This window comes from Tripterygium wilfordii, chromosome 19 (assembly GCF_013401445.1).
Source record: "Tripterygium wilfordii isolate XIE 37 chromosome 19, ASM1340144v1, whole genome shotgun sequence".
NCBI lineage: Eukaryota > Viridiplantae > Streptophyta > Magnoliopsida > Celastrales > Celastraceae > Tripterygium > Tripterygium wilfordii.
In genome coordinates, this window is record NC_052250.1 from 3,266,050 (window position 1) to 3,287,917 (window position 21,868).

Genomic DNA, 21,868 nt, shown 5'->3' on the forward strand with positions numbered 1-21,868 from the left:
CCAAACCAAATTGTTTGTTGATCTTTGTGTCGAACAAGTAAATGAAGGACGTAGGCCTGGTTCACACTTCACCAAAGAAGGTTGGCAGAAGATAGTTATTGGCTTTTTTGAGAAAACAGGGAAGCGATATGATCAACCACAATTTAAAAATAAATGAGACAATCTGAAGAAGGATTACAAATTATGGAAGAAACTGCGTATTCATGACATAGGGACTGGATGGAACAGTGTTCGTAACACTATTCTTGCTGACAATGACTGGTGGGAGAGAAGAATTCAGGTAAATCTGTTGAGAATTTAAGAAATTTTTTTGAATAAACAATTATTCTATGTTGAGAATTGTTTATGTTTTAAATTTTGGACTTCTTTAGATCAGTAGATGTTGACAATTATTTTCCATTTCAATAATTGTAGTTGTTATGTTTATTGTGATTGAATTTCAATTGTTAAATGCTTGGACTTACTTATAATGGTATTGGCAATCTTGTTACATAATCTTAATATCGATTTGTCTAGTTTTTAACGATAAGTTAATTCCATTTGCTTTGACAGGATATGGATATATATTCCAATGTAACTGAGCAGTTTATTATTGAAGAACTAGCGACTATTATGGGGGTGGCACTTGTTGCGGCCGGTGAGGCTATGTTTTATAATCAACGTACACCTTGTTGGACTTCATGGTACATAGGCCATATGTACATGACGGACTTGCTATGTGGTAATAGAAAAAAATGTTTGTTTGTGTTGAGGATGGATAGAAGGGTGTTCAGGGACTTGTGCAGTGAATTGAGCACGAGGTATGGCCTCGCACGATCTCGTGAACTAAGTGTAAATGAGATAGTCGGGATGTTTGTTTACACAGTAGGAAATGGTGTCGGCAATTGTACTGTGCAGGATAGATTCCAGCATTCTGGGGAAACAATCCATCACCAGTTTCATAATGTATTGAGTAGTTTGATTTGGATGTCAGACGATATTATCAGACCAAGGGATCCAACATATTCGACAGTCTCGAAGTACATAGAAGAAGACGATAAATATTTTCCATACTTTAGGGATTGCATCGGGGCAATTGATGGTACGCATATTCATGCGTCAATCCCGAATGATGATAGGACAAAATTCATTGGGCGAAAAGGCGTGACCACGCAGAATGTGATGGCGGCATGTGACTTCGATATGTTATTCACGTATTTGTGTGCGGGTTGGGAGGGATCGGCACATGATTCTCAAATTTTTAGTGCAGTTCTCTCTAATGCAAACTCAAAGTTTCCCCACCCTCCCCTGGTAACGCATATGAACATATTTAATTCAAATTTATTATAAACTAGTATTTTAATTCAAATTTCGTTAGTAAGTAACATTAATTTTCCAATATGTTACAGGAAAATATTACTTGGTTGATTCAGGATATCCGAATCAAAGTGGATATCTAGCACCGTATAGGGGACAGAGATACCATTTAGAGGTATTCTGAAATGGTACTGATGTATCGACACCACGGGAAGCCTTCAATCATGCACACTCATCTCTCCGTTCGGTTATTGAGCACACATTTGGTGTGCTAAAAAATAAGTGGCACATTTTTTCAACAATGCCCCCTTACTCATTTCGCACTCAAGTGAAGATCGTGGTCGCCTGCGCAGTTTTACATAATTTCATACGATTGCGCGCATTAGATGACCCGGACTTCACTGCATATAGTGATGATGACCACACTATTCATGTCTCAGGTATGGAAGCCAGTACCAGCGGAGTTGGAGTGAGCACTTCGTAGGACCAACCATTCATTGGTGAGAACCTAGAGATGACAGCTCTCCGCGATATGATTGCGGTTGAAGTGTTTGCATCGTACTAGACTACTTTTTTATTTTTTTAATTTACCAACGTCATCAAATGATGTAAACTACTTTATTTTAAACTATTATGCAATGTAAACATTTTGTTAATTTTTATTAATATTATTAATTTATATTAATATTATTAATTATTTTTATACTTAAAATGCGAAATTGCTGTTGACAGCACCGCATCACAGTTTTAAAAGTGATGCGCCAAACAACTTTTTACGTTCTAACACACCACACAGCACCACAGTTTTATAACTCACAGCACCGTACCACACCTCACAACAGTTGACAGCACTCCCAAACAAGCCCATTATATAGATATAATAGATGATGTTGCCTAGGGCTGTGCACGGTCCGGTTAACCGGACCGTGGAGGCCAAACCGTCACCAATCCGAAAATTACGGATTTGTATTTTCTGAAACCAAAACCAATCCAAAACCATCAAAACCCGTTACTACGGTTAACCGACTAACCGGTTCGGTTTCGGTCCGGTTATGGTTTTTCGTAAAATATCTATTTTGTAAGCAAATCTTAAAGGATTGATAAAAATGTTTCAAAAAAAATCTCAAGGAATGATATATATTATATTAATATTTCATAGTTAATCACTTAATGTCTTAATCTAATGGTACATAACATTAGTAATTATATATTATATCTCAATGGTCCATATTTAAAGACATTATAGTATTAAATATTATATATTATATATACCGATCCGGTCCGGTTAACCGGTGGTTACAAAAATTCCAAACCATATCCGGACCGACTTAACTCGGTTGGTTTCGGTTTTTGAAACCGTTTGACCAAACTCGGTCAACTAACCGATCCAAACCGGACCAACCGGTCCGGTTACCGGTTTTAATCCGGTTTTCGGTTTCATTTGCACAACCCTAATGTTGCCTTTTGAATTTGAAAATAATGACCGTTGCACTTTTATTGATTTCAAACTGCAATTATTTTGAAATTAAAATAATAGTTATATTTTCAAACTAGGGCCCGCCCCAAGTGCCTAGAGGCATACAAATTGATGTTGCGGAGGAGTCTAGTCATTGTTAAGTTATGAAAGACATAGAGTGTGCTTGGAAATAGTTTACTTTTTTAATTTCTAAAAAGGATTTTGGGAAAAAAAATGCTCATTTTGTGCTCAAGCCCATTGTTGTGGATCAAGCTCACTCTAAAAGAGCCTTTTGTTGTTGACCAAGCCCATTCTAAAATACCAAGTCAAAAAAATCCTGATTCAAAATAGGGACAATGTCAAACCGGTACACACTCTCAATTTTGGACATCTAGATCGAACAAAAAAACACATGGACATAAAAATACCTATAAAATGATCATTTACCTTTTTACCCACAATATCTTTATTTCTTTATTTCTTCTTCACCTATCTCTTTCTTCATTTTCTCTCTCTTCTCGTTCTCTTTCTCTTTCTTCGTCTTCTTCTTCTCTTTCTTCTCTCTCTCTATAGATCTATTTTTTTTACAATTTAAAGGTTAAAAACTTTGCATCTATTGTTTCTATTCTTCTTTATTTTTATTCAGGTTTAGATGTTGGGTATATGATTTTCGTTCAAGATTTTCTTGAGCATGTACTGGATATGAAATAATTAATCTGTCAAGTTCTGCAAAATCATTCAGACATGTTCATGTTACTATTTCGACAGTAACATAATAAACAAAACCCTTGTCTTATTTCTTACTAGAGTGAATGACCTTTAAAAAATACTTGATTTATAGTACATGGTTGTGCATCACAACGCCAATATATTAAAAGGATAATGTAAGTAAACATTAGTCTAATATTAATTTTTTTCAACAATAACATGAAGAAACAGTAACATAGAAACAGTAATATGAAAGAAAAAGTCTCAAATTCAGACGATTTTAGCGACAATTTGACATCACCACCACTGTTAGACCCTCTCATTGAGACGCACAATGCCCAGCCAGATTCTGTCCAAAACAGCCACTGAAAAGGGAGACCTAAAGTTGACCCGTTTTGCTCATGTAATGGGCGGACGACGATCTGGTGTGGGGGAGACGGTGATGCGCGGGGAGAGAGAGGAAAGATGAGGAAAGTTTATTTTATTTCCAAAAGTGCCACTAGTCTTTGACTTATTTACAATTATGCCACCGATCTCTGACCCGAAATTTTACAAAACTTCATTTTGTTGTTTTGGTTTTTTGCTTTTTCGAAATAAAAGGTAGTTTTCATCATTTTCAAAACATGTTACTAGAAACATGTGTCAAACAAATTTTCACAATCTTTTTTGTTTTCAAAAACAGAAAATTGTTTTCAAAATTCCAATCAAACACACTCATAGTATCCCATTGGAAGTGTCGCAACCGGGGTCACGACGCGGACCGGCGTGGGAGGATGAAAAATGTTTAGAGTCGCCACCAATTGATTTAAGGTGCAATTGGACACCGAAAAGACCTGCGAACCAGAGAAAAGGGTACGGGGATCGATTGAGTGTGGGGAAGGTGTTAGGCACCCCACAACTCCCGTTTGAAAACGGTTACCCGGATTAATCTAATGGCTATCTTATGGAAACTTGCTCTTTGCAAGGTGTAATTGTTAAAGTTTGAATTATTACTTTCAACACACTTATCAACTTATGATAGTGTTTGAAAAAGAAAGCTTGGAATATTACTATCAATTTATGATAGTTTTTATTTGAAAATAGGTTTAAAATAACACTATCCACTTATGATAGTTTTGGGAAAAGATTTGTAAGAATACTATCAACTTATGATAGCATTAAAAAAAAATTGTAATATTACTATCAACTTATGATAGTTTTTTTATTTGGAGACACACTACCAACTTTTGATAGATTTAATTTTAAAACACCAACTTATGGTGTTAACGATAAAATGTCCTACCAACTTTTGGTAGGTTTAATTTTGAACACCAACTTATGGTGTTAATGATAAAATGTCCTACCAACTTTTGGTAGGTTTAATTTTGAACACCAACTTATGGTGTTAATGATAAAATGTCCTACCAACTTTTGGTAGGTTTAATTTTAGATACCAACTTATGGTTTATTTAATAAAATGCCCTACCAACTTTTAGTAGGTTTAATTTTAAATACCAACTTATGGCATAAATGATAAAATGACCTACCAACTTTTGGTAGGTTTAATTTTAAATACCAACTTATGGCATAAATGATAAAATGACATACCAACTTTTGGTAGGTTTAATTTTAAATACCAACTTATGGTATAAATGATTATTTGGAAAAGTGTCATCTATCAATTTAACCTATTATTGCCAACTTATGGCAAATTCATAAATGAAATCAAATAAGGTTCATAATTCAAATAAAGGAAATCAACTTATGATTTCTTTAATTGAAATGACCTATATTCAATTTTAATCCTATATATTCATAATCCACACTTGTACAAATAATCCAAATAATAAATGTCGAAATTATACAAATCGACATGAATAAGATAAATTACACAATATGGGGGGCCAAATATACACAAATTGTAATAAACCAAACAAAATCTTGAAATTGCTCAAGCCTCCATCAACTCGTCCAAATAATATCCAAGCCCGAGCCTCGTCCAACAAAACAAACATAAAGAGAGGGAAAAATAGAATACGCAAATGTAAATCAAGATTTAAATCGAATCAAGACCACATTATGAGATTCACACGTATCCAAACCAAGAAAATCAAATCCAAATATGGTCTCTCCCGCTTTTTCCAACAAGAAATAGAAGAAAAAAAATGCAAAGAGAAAGGGCTCAACATATTAGTATCGAAAACACTCCCAAGCATCACATATGTCCAAGGTGAATGCAAGAAACACCATGTCTATTCTTAGTCAACATCCGAGGATGCTAAAAATGAATCAAACATTGAAATCAAGTGTAAATAGAGCAATACTTGAGTGAAAGATATGAGGGGTATGAAGCTTCTACCAAAAAATTCAAAGAATCGGCTTTCCCCTTCTCTCCTTCTCTCCTTCTCTTCTTCTCTTCTTCCTCTCCCCTCTCTTCCTCTCTTCCTCTCTTCTTTTTTTGTTTTTCTTCACCAAAAGCCAAAGCCTCTCCTTTTTTTCTTCCTCTCTCTCACGCCTCCTCTCTTCCTCTTTTTTTTTTGTTTTGTTTCCTCTCTCTCCCCCCTCTTCCTCTCTTCCTCTCTTCCTCTCTTCTTATTCTTTTTCTTTCTCTTTTCCTTCCCCTTTTCACTTCCCTTTTTTTTTACCCTACTTTCGGCCACTTTATCTTTTCCTTTTTTTTTTCACTTCCTTTTTTTTTACCCTACTTTCGGCCACTTTATCTTTTCCTTCTTTTTTCACTTCCTTTTTTTTTACCCTACTTTCGGCCACTTTATCTTTTCCTTCTTTTTTATATATTTTTTATATATTTTTTATATATTTTTTATATGATATATATATTTTTTTAATATATTTGTTTTTATTATTATTATTTTTGTATTTTGTATTTTTTTGGCCGGACGAAAACCGGGTACTACAGCTGCCCCCCTTTGTATGTCTTTTATGAAATAAAAGGCAAACAAAGGCGTAGTCAACCGCGTTTCGTACGGGCCTGAAATGCGCGGGATCATTGTGGCCATTCCCGGCTTGGCCAAAAAGTTTGTGCAAGAAAATAAAGGGGCACGGGATCACAAGGCCATTCCCGGCTTGGCCAATGTTGGTGCAAGAAAATAAGGGGCACGGGATCACAAGGCCATTCCCGGCTTGGCCAATGTTGGTGCAAGAAAATAAGGGGCACGGGATCACAAGGCCATTCCCGGCTTGGCCAATGTTCGTGCAAGAAAATAAAGGGGCACGGGATCACTGTGGCCATTCCCGGCTTGGCCAATGTTCGTGCAAGAAAATAAAGGGCACGGGATCACAAGGCCATTCCCGGCTTGGCCAACTGTTTGTGCAGAAAAATAAAGGGGCACGGGATCACACGGCCATTCCCGGCTTGGCCAACTGTTTGTGCAAGAAAATAAAGGGGCACGGGATCACAAGGCCATTCCCGGCTTGGCCAACTGTTTGTGCAAGAAAATAAAGGGGCACGGGATCACAAGGCCATTCCCGGCTTGGCCAACTGTTTGTGCAAGAAAATAAAGGGCACGGGATCACATGGCCATTCCCGGCTTGGCCAACAATAAATGAAGTGCATGGGATCACTATGGCCATTCCCAGCTTGGCCAACAAAAAGAAAGTGCATGAGATCACTACAGCCATTCCCGGCTTGGCCAAATGTTTTTTTTTTAATCTTTGATTTTTTTATTTTTTTTTGGTGAAAAGGTGCTCCGGATCACGGTAGCCATTCCCGGCTTGGCTGAAAATTTTTAATTTTTGATTTTTTTTTATTATTGTGAAAAAGGTGCTCGGGATCATTGTAGCCATTCCCGGCTTGGCTGAAAATTTTTTATTTATGCAGTGATGATGCATGCACTGACCTATTTTGCTCAATTATGAATGTCTCATGAATGAATGGATGCATGTTTTCTCATGGTTTTGCCATCCTCCAACAAGCGCACAATTACGAATTGCTAAACCAAATTTGTTTCTCTGTCAGGGTTGACTTTCTGACTCACTGAGCTTTCAATGTATCTTCTCTAATCTGATTAGTGAAGGCCTTTTTCCGTTCTGGACCCCAGCTCTTGAGTTATCTCTTTTCCTTTTCCAATGTGCATTCCCATAATCAATTCATTTTCCCTGAAATTTGCATGTTCGTACGCATCTGAATTCAAAGCTACCCATTTATCAAAATTTCCTTATTCAAATCTTTTTTTTTTTTTTTTGCACGGCTTAGGAATGTGAGCTTCTCTTTCCTGCTAACACCTGCTTCAGCTTCAGGCTTTTCACTCAGATCCTTTCCAGCTTAGGATGCCAAAATCCATCAACTTCCTATCAAAAGTATTGTCCTGATGCACTCATTATATTTCCTGTCAAAACTTTGTCAGTGATAAATTCAAAAGTACAGCCATGCTTGTCAATTATTGAAAGCAAATGATAATAATTTTTTTTTTTGGAGTATGAAATGAGAATTGAATTGGGATATGGGAAAGGAGACAACAAGCAACAAAATTGAAGAAATGAATTTCCTCACAATTTGATTTTTGGAGTATCAAATGAGATTTGAATTGGGATATGTAAAAGGAGACTACAAGCAACAAAATTGAAGAAATGAATTTCCTCACAATTTTTATTGAAAAGGATGGGTGGTAATAAAATATTTTAGAATGAAATATGTACAAGAAAGTAGAGAAATCAAAGGCAGAAAGGACAAACCGAGCTTCTTCAAGATGAAATATGTGATAATTCAAAGATTGTACCAAAATTGCCCCAATTTTGGTGTGCACCCAATTAACAATAATCAAATCTGCTTGTATAAGGCTATCTCTGAACCTTCCATTTCTGCCAACAAACTTCTTCTTCTATGTAACAGACTAACACCTTAGCAAGGTAAAATATCTGATGGTATCAAAAGCACCCCAAAATCTGCCCCAGTTTTGGGTACATGTCCAATTAACAATAATCAAATCTGCTTGTATAAGGCTATCTCTGAACCTTCCATTTCTGCCAACAAACTTCTTCTTCTATGTAACAGACTAACACCTTAGCAAGGTAAAATATCTGATGGTATCAAAAGCACCCCAAAATCTGCCCCAGTTTTGGGTACATGTCCAATTAACTGATCTCCAACCCTTCAATTACGAAATTAATTTTGCACTCCCACCTATGTCAATGTGAGACAAGTTAACAGCCAACTCAGGCACCACTCATCAATTCAACAAACTCGTAATCCAACCATCCTTCTTCAAACAATCTGAAATTTGAACTTGCAGCCCAAATTGAAACGCCTGTGAGGTTTTTTTCACTTTAGCAGATTTTTTTTTTTTTGCCCCTATTTTTGCCTAGAGCGCCCTTGCGGGTTTTCACTCTAACGGGTTTTTTTTTTCTTCCTACCAATAAAACTTAACAACTTCCTTGAAATTGTCCCGAATGTGCATTTTGAGGGGTTCAACTTCAACTAGTGTCTTCTCAACCTTTTGAACAAACTTTTCCAAGTTAATCATGTGATCTTCATCCTCACTTGGCTTGGCAATTATGTTATCCCCATGCACTTCAATCTCTTTATGCATCATATCATGAAACAGAATGACCTTGGTTTGCTGATAAGTATCTCCCGCATTTTTAGACCAAATGGCATGACTTCATAGCAAAAGGTACCACATAAAGTAATGACAGTAATTTCCTCTTTATCTTCTAGAGCCATCGTGATCTGATTACAATCATCCTTTTTCAGTACCGGTGCAATATTTCTATATCATTCGGGGTATTTTACTACAGCAAGACATCCGACATCAAATTGCTTCTTTATTTCATCTCTAATCTTCCAAGTTTGCACCAATTCAAATTTCCAACCCCAAATTAACAACCTCATCCATTTAAATTATCTTTTCTTTTTGATTAAACTTGTTTCAACATTTCTGACTATATCTCAGATTCATCCTCAATGTTCAAGTCAAACTCGAAATTGTTAATGGGTGCCCCAAAATCTGGTTCATTCGGTTCATCTTTCCATTATCATCAATTTCAATCCTGTCAAAATGGAATTTGCAAGATTTGGAATTTGCAAGTGATGGACAAATAAAGGCAAATAAATGTGGGATGATGAATGTAACAAAGGCATCAAAAACACGGGAATTGGGCAAATAAATGTGGGAATGATGAGTGTAACAGAGCATCAAAAACATGAGAACTGGAAGCATTGAACATGCAAAAGCTGTACTAGAGAAATTTATCAAAGTAAAGTAAAGACATGCTCATTATTAAAACCCAATCAATGGCCGTGAACCGGACCACAGATGGTAGTGCAGATGGATTTTACTCTTGAAGGCTGCTGACAGAATCTGGCAATTCCAAATTGGTCCAGTTACTGAGTTTAAAACATAACTCCCCAAAATTTCTAGTGTTTGGACTTCCGTACCATATCCATGACTGCGGCCAACATGTGCTCCAGCCTTTGCTGTCCCTCTTCTAGTGTTTGTAGCCCCATCTCTAGTCGGGCTATCGCTGCATGCATGCGATCTGATTGTGGAGATGCTGCAATTGCTGATGAGGAATCACCAGGTGGTGATGCTGAGTGACCTTCTTAGGTCTGCTTCTTTCCAGCCGAAGTTGTTTTCAAATGACTGATGCTCTGACGCCATGTCCTTCTTTCCATCATGGTGACCTGATATCCCAAAGATGCTTGAGGCCGAGGAGGTCGAATGCTTTTGAACAAAAGCAACCTTGTGATAAGCCGTGGGAAAAATAACTTCCCCGCCTTTGTTGGCTTCTTCTCGACAAAATCCTTGGCTTTGAAGATCGTGGCCAGATAGATCTTCCCAATATCAAACCACTGCCCTTTATACATAGTAATAATCATACTGTTGGACAGGAATTTTATTCTAGGGTATAAAGAACATTGTCTATTCCATCTGCAACAGATCCAAGTTGTACTGTGATCTCAGTGATTGCTTCGTGCAATTTATCTGGGTCATGAGTACTTGCTTGTCTGCCCCATGACATATATCGAACACCTTGTATGGCATGCTTTGAAACCATAAGTTGCCTTTTGTAGTCTTGAACTTTGTCGGTTGCTTTTTTAAGTCTCATTTTGGTTTCCCTCAAAGCTTCTTGTAGAGATTCGATGGTTTTCTGGGGATTGTCCTCGTATACGTCTTCCCTTATAGGGGAGAGGTTGAATCTGGGATCATTTTCACCTTCCTCTTCTTTAGAAGTAGAACCTTCATCAGTTCTAGACCTTTTTGCAAGTGGAGAGTTAGGAGTATCCATCCTTGAAGATCTCTTGAGGAAGATGAACAAAGTGTTGGACCAAGACTTAGCGTCTAGGTCAACATTGTGTTTTTGATGATTGTGTATGATTGTGAAGATGGAGACGGAGATGAAGATGGCTCAGAGAGAAAACACGCTTTTGCCAGAAATGATTGAGATGGAGATGAAGACGAAGATGGCTCTGCATATGCGAAGACATTCGCAGTGCCTGTCACATCAGTATTTACTTTACTGTCACCTTCCACTGTTATTTTCCCGCTTGAGGACGAATTTTTTTTCCTGCTTCTCTTTTCAACCAGATAATAATAAAAAACAAAACTGTCACACTCAACTGTTCATTTCCCCGCTTGAGGACGACTCTTTTCTCTTTTTTTTTCCTTTTTTTTTCAACTAGATAAAAATAAAATAGAATAATAATAAATAAAAAACTTTCACACTCCCCGAGAAATTACGAATATTTGCACAGTGAGGCAGGGTGCATAACAGACGATCAGGATTTAATCCAAGCAGGACCTTTTACGCTGTCTGATAAGAGATTCCAACGGTGGTGGAGAACATGGCTCTGATGGTGATGGTGGTAATAAACATAGATCACAAGTCTTCGGAAGCTTTCTCTTGTTGTTGATGCATCTCTCTTGGTTTCCGTCTCTGGTCATGTAACCTTTCAAGCGCTTCACATCGAACAACTTCACTGACTTTACAATAAATCCTCTACTCCTTCTTCCAAGCATCTGTCGATTCGAGTCACTACGTTCTCAGATGACCTGATTTCCACCGGAATCTCTCTCAAGGCAGACGATTCCTTGATTTTCTTTAGCAACTCATCTCCTGTCATTCCAGGCATACAGTAATTGGTGATAATTAGATCCACTTTCAAACTATCAAACCCAACAGGACAATTATTCTCCTCGTCTAATCCCAGAAACTGAAGTATTCTTATTCCACTGTCCACTGCAGTTACTTTACAGGAAGTAATCTTGAGCAACCTTTCAATGACTGGTCTATTAACAAGGTTGTCATCGACAGCCAAAACGTAAACCTCCTCAGAATCAGACATAAAATGATCCATTCCCACTTGATCAACAAGAAAATTAAGAGTCAATTTCCTCACAAACTGCCCCATTATATTTTTTTTGTTGTTCATTTTCATTGTTTTAGCAATTCACAACTGTAATCTTATACTATAAGGATGGCAAAGACATGAGTGAATTGGTGTTTTTTTTTTGTTTTTTTTTTTCATGCATGACTATGAACTTATTTAGTTTGACAAAATGCAATGACTGTGCCTACGTGAATGCATGAGAGAAGAAACCAATAATGGAAATTACAATTAAAAATGTGTAAGACAAAACATCGACCACAAATGAGTAAATCACACAAAAATAGAATATGCCATTACACTGGGTAACCTAAATTTCTGGAGGTTTTGGGCATGGATCTAGGGCTTTATAAAGTGCTTGGGTAAGTTTATCTAACTATTCTGCGAGGTCCCAGATCATGTTGCTTTTAAAATCCCAACTATTGGGACAAAAGCTCCTCCCTTAACTTTTAAGAGAAGTCGATCCGGTGAGGATATCTTCCACTACCCATGCGGAGACGGAATCTCACGAGAATAGTGGTCAACCCTCTCTAATACTAAAGGTAGAGCCCAGCTGGTAGGCTACAGTGAGTGTAAATGTATGAGATGACAAATACTTTACCACAACAAAATAAATCAACATCTCTGACATATAAAGGAAACAAACAATTAATCATACAAGAAGAAGTAACGTAGTCAATCAATTTAATCATATGGGCTTGACCCTCTTAGGTTTAAAAAACCTGGTGTCCCCAGCAGAGTCGCCAGTTGTCGCAACCGGGGTCACGACGCGGACCGGCGTGGGAGGATGAAAAATGTTTAGAGTCGCCACCAATTGATTTAAGGTGCAATTGGACACCGAAAAGACCTGCGAACCAGAGAAAAGGGTACGGGGATCGATTGAGTGTGGGGAAGGTGTTAGGCACCCCACAACTCCCGTTTGAAAACGGTTACCCGGATTAATCTAATGGCTATCTTATGGAAACTTGCTCTTTGCAAGGTGTAATTGTTAAAGTTTGAATTATTACTTTCAACACACTTATCAACTTATGATAGTGTTTGAAAAAGAAAGCTTGGAATATTACTATCAATTTATGATAGTTTTTATTTGAAAATAGGTTTAAAATAACACTATCCACTTATGATAGTTTTGGGAAAAGATTTGTAAGAATACTATCAACTTATGATAGCATTAAAAAAAAATTGTAATATTACTATCAACTTATGATAGTTTTTTTATTTGGAGACACACTACCAACTTTTGATAGATTTAATTTTAAAACACCAACTTATGGTGTTAACGATAAAATGTCCTACCAACTTTTGGTAGGTTTAATTTTGAACACCAACTTATGGTGTTAATGATAAAATGTCCTACCAACTTTTGGTAGGTTTAATTTTGAACACCAACTTATGGTGTTAATGATAAAATGTCCTACCAACTTTTGGTAGGTTTAATTTTAGATACCAACTTATGGTTTATTTAATAAAATGCCCTACCAACTTTTAGTAGGTTTAATTTTAAATACCAACTTATGGCATAAATGATAAAATGACCTACCAACTTTTGGTAGGTTTAATTTTAAATACCAACTTATGGCATAAATGATAAAATGACATACCAACTTTTGGTAGGTTTAATTTTAAATACCAACTTATGGTATAAATGATTATTTGGAAAAGTGTCATCTATCAATTTAACCTATTATTGCCAACTTATGGCAAATTCATAAATGAAATCAAATAAGGTTCATAATTCAAATAAAGGAAATCAACTTATGATTTCTTTAATTGAAATGACCTATATTCAATTTTAAGCCTATATATTCATAATCCACACTTGTACAAATAATCCAAATAATAAATGTCGAAATTATACAAATCGACATGAATAAGATAAATTACACAATATGGGGGGCCAAATATACACAAATTGTAATAAACCAAACAAAATCTTGAAATTGCTCAAGCCTCCATCAACTCGTCCAAATAATATCCAAGCCCGAGCCTCGTCCAACAAAACAAACATAAAGAGAGGGAAAAATAGAATACGCAAATGTAAATCAAGATTTAAATCGAATCAAGACCACATTATGAGATTCACACGTATCCAAACCAAGAAAATCAAATCCAAATATGGTCTCTCCCGCTTTTTCCAACAAGAAATAGAAGAAAAAAAATGCAAAGAGAAAGGGCTCAACATATTAGTATCGAAAACACTCCCAAGCATCACATATGTCCAAGGTGAATGCAAGAAACACCATGTCTATTCTTAGTCAACATCCGAGGATGCTAAAAATGAATCAAACATTGAAATCAAGTGTAAATAGAGCAATACTTGAGTGAAAGATATGAGGGGTATGAAGCTTCTACCAAAAAATCCAAAGAATCGGTTTTCCCCTTCTCTCCTTCTCTCCTTCTCTTCTTCTCTTCTTCCTCTCCCCTCTCTTCCTCTCTTCCTCTCTTCTTTTTTTGTTTTTCTTCACCAAAAGCCAAAGCCTCTCCTTTTTTTCTTCCTCTCTCTCACGCCTCCTCTCTTCCTCTTTTTTTTTTGTTTTGTTTCCTCTCTCTCCCCCCTCTTCCTCTCTTCCTCTCTTCCTCTCTTCCTCTCTTCTTATTCTTTTTCTTTCTCTTTTCCTTCCCCTTTTCACTTCCCTTTTTTTTTACCCTACTTTCGGCCACTTTATCTTTTCCTTCTTTTTTTCACTTCCTTTTTTTTTACCCTACTTTCGGCCACTTTATCTTTTCCTTCTTTTTTCACTTCCTTTTTTTTTTACCCTACTTTCGGCCACTTTATCTTTTCCTTCTTTTTTATATTTTTTTTATATATTTTTTATATATTTTTTATATGATATATATATTTTTTTAATATATTTGTTTTTATTATTATTATTTTTGTATTTTGTATTTTTTTGGCCGGACGAAAACCGGGTACTACAGCTGCCCCCCTTTGTATGTCTTTTATGAAATAAAAGGCAAACAAAGGCGTAGTCAACCGCGTTTCGTACGGGCCTGAAATGCGCGGGATCATTGTGGCCATTCCCGGCTTGGCCAAAAAGTTTGTGCAAGAAAATAAAGGGGCACGGGATCACAAGGCCATTCCCGGCTTGGCCAACTGTTTGTGCAAGAAAATAAAGGGCACGGGATCACATGGCCATTCCCGGCTTGGCCAACAATAAATGAAGTGCATGGGATCACTATGGCCATTCCCAGCTTGGCCAACAAAAAGAAAGTGCATGAGATCACTACAGCCATTCCCGGCTTGGCCAAATGTTTTTTTTTTAATCTTTGATTTTTTTATTTTTTTTTGGTGAAAAGGTGCTCCGGATCACGGTAGCCATTCCCGGCTTGGCTGAAAATTTTTAATTTTTGATTTTTTTTTATTATTGTGAAAAAGGTGCTCGGGATCATTGTAGCCATTCCCGGCTTGGCTGAAAATTTTTTATTTATGCAGTGATGATGCATGCACTGACCTATTTTGCTCAATTATGAATGTCTCATGAATGAATGGATGCATGTTTTCTCATGGTTTTGCCATCCTCCAACAAGCGCACAATTACGAATTGCTAAACCAAATTTGTTTCTCTGTCAGGGTTGACTTTCTGACTCACTGAGCTTTCAATGTATCTTCTCTAATCTGATTAGTGAAGGCCTTTTTCCGTTCTGGACCCCAGCTCTTGAGTTATCTCTTTTCCTTTTCCAATGTGCATTCCCATAATCAATTCATTTTCCCTGAAATTTGCATGTTCGTACGCATCTGAATTCAAAGCTACCCATTTATCAAAATTTCCTTATTCAAATCTTTTTTTTTTTTTTTGCACGGCTTAGGAATGTGAGCTTCTCTTTCCTGCTAACACCTGCTTCAGCTTCAGGCTTTTCACTCAGATCCTTTCCAGCTTAGGATGCCAAAATCCATCAACTTCCTATCAAAAGTATTGTCCTGATGCACTCATTATATTTCCTGTCAAAACTTTGTCAGTGATAAATTCAAAAGTACAGCCATGCTTGTCAATTATTGAAAGCAAATGATAATAATTTTTTTTTTTGGAGTATGAAATGAGAATTGAATTGGGATATGGGAAAGGAGACAACAAGCAACAAAATTGAAGAAATGAATTTCCTCACAATTTGATTTTTGGAGTATCAAATGAGATTTGAATTGGGATATGTAAAAGGAGACTACAAGCAACAAAATTGAAGAAATGAATTTCCTCACAATTTTTATTGAAAAGGATGGGTGGTAATAAAATATTTTAGAATGAAATATGTACAAGAAAGTAGAGAAATCAAAGGCAGAAAGGACAAACCGAGCTTCTTCAAGATGAAATATGTGATAATTCAAAGATTGTACCAAAATTGCCCCAATTTTGGTGTGCACCCAATTAACAATAATCAAATCTGCTTGTATAAGGCTATCTCTGAACCTTCCATTTCTGCCAACAAACTTCTTCTTCTATGTAACAGACTAACACCTTAGCAAGGTAAAATATCTGATGGTATCAAAAGCACCCCAAAATCTGCCCCAGTTTTGGGTACATGTCCAATTAACAATAATCAAATCTGCTTGTATAAGGCTATCTCTGAACCTTCCATTTCTGCCAACAAACTTCTTCTTCTATGTAACAGACTAACACCTTAGCAAGGTAAAATATCTGATGGTATCAAAAGCACCCCAAAATCTGCCCCAGTTTTGGGTACATGTCCAATTAACTGATCTCCAACCCTTCAATTACGAAATTAATTTTGCACTCCCACCTATGTCAATGTGAGACAAGTTAACAGCCAACTCAGGCACCACTCATCAATTCAACAAACTCGTAATCCAACCATCCTTCTTCAAACAATCTGAAATTTGAACTTGCAGCCCAAATTGAAACGCCTGTGAGGTTTTTTTCACTTTAGCAGATTTTTTTTTTTTTTTTGCCCCTATTTTTGCCTAGAGCGCCCTTGCGGGTTTTCACTCTAACGGGTTTTTTTTTTCTTCCTACCAATAAAACTTAACAACTTCCTTGAAATTGTCCCGAATGTGCATTTTGAGGGGTTCAACTTCAACTAGTGTCTTCTCAACCTTTTGAACAAACTTTTCCAAGTTAATCATGTGATCTTCATCCTCACTTGGCTTGGCAATTATGTTATCCCCATGCACTTCAATCTCTTTATGCATCATATCATGAAACAGAATGACCTTGGTTTGCTGATAAGTATCTCCCGCATTTTTAGACCAAATGGCATGACTTCATAGCAAAAGGTACCACATAAAGTAATGACAGTAATTTCCTCTTTATCTTCTAGAGCCATCGTGATCTGATTACAATCATCCTTTTTCAGTACCGGTGCAATATTTCTATATCATTCGGGGTATTTTACTACAGCAAGACATCCGACATCAAATTGCTTCTTTATTTCATCTCTAATCTTCCAAGTTTGCACCAATTCAAATTTCCAACCCCAAATTAACAACCTCATCCATTTAAATTATCTTTTCTTTTTGATTAAACTTGTTTCAACATTTCTGACTATATCTCAGATTCATCCTCAATGTTCAAGTCAAACTCGAAATTGTTAATGGGTGCCCCAAAATCTGGTTCATTCGGTTCATCTTTCCATTATCATCAATTTCAATCCTGTCAAAATGGAATTTGCAAGATTTGGAATTTGCAAGTGATGGACAAATAAAGGCAAATAAATGTGGGATGATGAATGTAACAAAGGCATCAAAAACACGGGAATTGGGCAAATAAATGTGGGAATGATGAGTGTAACAGAGCATCAAAAACATGAGAACTGGAAGCATTGAACATGCAAAAGCTGTACTAGAGAAATTTATCAAAGTAAAGTAAAGACATGCTCATTATTAAAACCCAATCAATGGCCGTGAACCGGACCACAGATGGTAGTGCAGATGGATTTTACTCTTGAAGGCTGCTGACAGAATCTGGCAATTCCAAATTGGTCCAGTTACTGAGTTTAAAACATAACTCCCCAAAATTTCTAGTGTTTGGACTTCCGTACCATATCCATGACTGCGGCCAACATGTGCTCCAGCCTTTGCTGTCCCTCTTCTAGTGTTTGTAGCCCCATCTCTAGTCGGGCTATCGCTGCATGCATGCGATCTGATTGTGGAGATGCTGCAATTGCTGATGAGGAATCACCAGGTGGTGATGCTGAGTGACCTTCTTAGGTCTGCTTCTTTCCAGCCGAAGTTGTTTTCAAATGACTGATGCTCTGACGCCATGTCCTTCTTTCCATCATGGTGACCTGATATCCCAAAGATGCTTGAGGCCGAGGAGGTCGAATGCTTTTGAACAAAAGCAACCTTGTGATAAGCCGTGGGAAAAATAACTTCCCCGCCTTTGTTGGCTTCTTCTCGACAAAATCCTTGGCTTTGAAGATCGTGGCCAGATAGATCTTCCCAATATCAAACCACTGCCCTTTATACATAGTAATAATCATACTGTTGGACAGGAATTTTATTCTAGGGTATAAAGAACATTGTCTATTCCATCTGCAACAGATCCAAGTTGTACTGTGATCTCAGTGATTGCTTCGTGCAATTTATCTGGGTCATGAGTACTTGCTTGTCTGCCCCATGACATATATCGAACACCTTGTATGGCATGCTTTGAAACCATAAGTTGTCTTTTGTAGTCTTGAACTTTGTCGGTTGCTTTTTTAAGTCTCATTTTGGTTTCCCTCAAAGCTTCTTGTAGAGATTCGATGGTTTTCTGGGGATTGTCCTCGTATACGTCTTCCCTTATAGGGGAGAGGTTGAATCTGGGATCATTTTCACCTTCCTCTTCTTTAGAAGTAGAACCTTCATCAGTTCTAGACCTTTTTGCAAGTGGAGAGTTAGGAGTATCCATCCTTGAAGATCTCTTGAGGAAGATGAACAAAGTGTTGGACCAAGACTTAGCGTCTAGGTCAACATTGTGTTTTTGATGATTGTGTATGATTGTGAAGATGGAGACGGAGATGAAGATGGCTCAGAGAGAAAACACGCTTTTGCCAGAAATGATTGAGATGGAGATGAAGACGAAGATGGCTCTGCATATGCGAAGACATTCGCAGTGCCTGTCACATCAGTATTTACTTTATTGTCACCTTCCACTGTTATTTTCCCGCTTGAGGACGAATTTTTTTTCCTGCTTCTCTTTTCAACCAGATAATAATAAAAAACAAAACTGTCACACTCAACTGTTCATTTCCCCGCTTGAGGACGACTCTTTTCTCTTTTTTTTTTCCTTTTTTTTTCAACTAGATAAAAATAAAATAGAATAATAATAAATAAAAAACTTTCACACTCCCCGAGAAATTACGAATATTTGCACAGTGAGGCAGGGTGCATAACAGACGATCAGGATTTAATCCAAGCAGGACCTTTTACGCTGTCTGATAAGAGATTCCAACGGTGGTGGAGAACATGGCTCTGATGGTGATGGTGGTAATAAACATAGATCACAAGTCTTCGGAAGCTTTCTCTTGTTGTTGATGCATCTCTCTTGGTTTCCGTCTCTGGTCATGTAACCTTTCAAGCGCTTCACATCGAACAACTTCACTGACTTTACAATAAATCCTCTACTCCTTCTTCCAAGCATCTGTCGATTCGAGTCACTACGTTCTCAGATGACCTGATTTCCACCGGAATCTCTCTCAAGGCAGACGATTCCTTGATTTTCTTTAGCAACTCATCTCCTGTCATTCCAGGCATACAGTAATTGGTGATAATTAGATCCACTTTCAAACTATCAAACCCAACAGGACAATTATTCTCCTCGTCTAATCCCAGAAACTGAAGTATTCTTATTCCACTGTCCACTGCAGTTACTTTACAGGAAGTAATCTTGAGCAACCTTTCAATGACTGGTCTATTAACAAGGTTGTCATCGACAGCCAAAACGTAAACCTCCTCAGAATCAGACATAAAATGATCCATTCCCACTTGATCAACAAGAAAATTAAGAGTCAATTTCCTCACAAACTGCCCCATTATATTTTTTTTGTTGTTCATTTTCATTGTTTTAGCAATTCACAACTGTAATCTTATACTATAAGGATGGCAAAGACATGAGTGAATTGGTGTTTTTTTTTTGTTTTTTTTTTTCATGCATGACTATGAACTTATTTAGTTTGACAAAATGCAATGACTGTGCCTACGTGAATGCATGAGAGAAGAAACCAATAATGGAAATTACAATTAAAAATGTGTAAGACAAAACATCGACCACAAATGAGTAAATCACACAAAAATAGAATATGCCATTACACTGGGTAACCTAAATTTCTGGAGGTTTTGGGCATGGATCTAGGGCTTTATAAAGTGCTTGGGTAAGTTTATCTAACTATTCTGCGAGGTCCCAGATCATGTTGCTTTTAAAATCCCAACTATTGGGACAAAAGCTCCTCCCTTAACTTTTAAGAGAAGTCGATCCGGTGAGGATATCTTCCACTACCCATGCGGAGACGGAATCTCACGAGAATAGTGGTCAACCCTCTCTAATACTAAAGGTAGAGCCCAGCTGGTAGGCTACAGTGAGTGTAAATGTATGAGATGACAAATACTTTACCACAACAAAATAAATCAACATCTCTGACATATAAAGGAAACAAACAATTAATCATACAAGAAGAAGTAACGTAGTCAATCAATTTAATCATATGGGCTTGACCCTCTTAGGTTTAAAAAACCTGGTGTCCCCAGCAGAGTCGCCAGTTGTCGCAACCGGGGTCACGACGCGGACCGGCGTGGGAGGATGAAAAATGTTTAGAGTCGCCACCAATTGATTTAAGGTGCAATTGGACACCGAAAAGACCTGCGAACCAGAGAAAAGGGTACGGGGATCGATTGAGTGTGGGGAAGGTGTTAGGCACCCCACAACTCCCGTTTGAAAACGGTTACCCGGATTAATCTAATGGCTATCTTATGGAAACTTGCTCTTTGCAAGGTGTAATTGTTAAAGTTTGAATTATTACTTTCAACACACTTATCAACTTATGATAGTGTTTGAAAAAGAAAGCTTGGAATATTACTATCAATTTATGATAGTTTTTATTTGAAAATAGGTTTAAAATAACACTATCCACTTATGATAGTTTTGGGAAAAGATTTGTAAGAATACTATCAACTTATGATAGCATTAAAAAAAAATTGTAATATTACTATCAACTTATGATAGTTTTTTTATTTGGAGACACACTACCAACTTTTGATAGATTTAATTTTAAAACACCAACTTATGGTGTTAACGATAAAATGTCCTACCAACTTTTGGTAGGTTTAATTTTGAACACCAACTTATGGTGTTAATGATAAAATGTCCTACCAACTTTTGGTAGGTTTAATTTTAGATACCAACTTATGGTTTATTTAATAAAATGCCCTACCAACTTTTAGTAGGTTTAATTTTAAATACCAACTTATGGCATAAATGATAAAATGACCTACCAACTTTTGGTAGGTTTAATTTTAAATACCAACTTATGGCATAAATGATAAAATGACATACCAACTTTTGGTAGGTTTAATTTTAAATACCAACTTATGGTATAAATGATTATTTGGAAAAGTGTCATCTATCAATTTAACCTATTATTGCCAACTTATGGCAAATTCATAAATGAAATCAAATAAGGTTCATAATTCAAATAAAGGAAATCAACTTATGATTTCTTTAATTGAAATGACCTATATTCAATTTTAAGCCTATATATTCATAATCCACACTTGTACAAATAATCCAAATAATAAATGTCGAAATTATACAAATCGACATGAATAAGATAAATTACACAATATGGGGGGCCAAATATACACAAATTGTAATAAACCAAACAAAATCTTGAAATTGCTCAAGCCTCCATCAACTCGTCCAAATAATATCCAAGCCCGAGCCTCGTCCAACAAAACAAACATAAAGAGAGGGAAAAATAGAATACGCAAATGTAAATCAAGATTTAAATCGAATCAAGACCACATTATGAGATTCACACGTATCCAAACCAAGAAAATCAAATCCAAATATGGTCTCTCCCGCTTTTTCCAACAAGAAATAGAAGAAAAAAAATGCAAAGAGAAAGGGCTCAACATATTAGTATCGAAAACACTCCCA

At 36.7% G+C, this 21,868-nt stretch overlaps 2 pseudogenes; both read right to left on the minus strand.

The window, feature by feature from the left end:
* Positions 1–3,471: 3,471 nt before the first annotated feature.
* LOC119985473 lies at positions 3,472–11,732 on the minus strand (annotated as a pseudogene).
* Positions 11,733–15,403: 3,671 nt separating this feature from the next.
* Positions 15,404–19,674, minus strand: LOC119985474 (annotated as a pseudogene).
* Between the last annotated feature and the right edge of the window lie 2,194 nt (positions 19,675–21,868).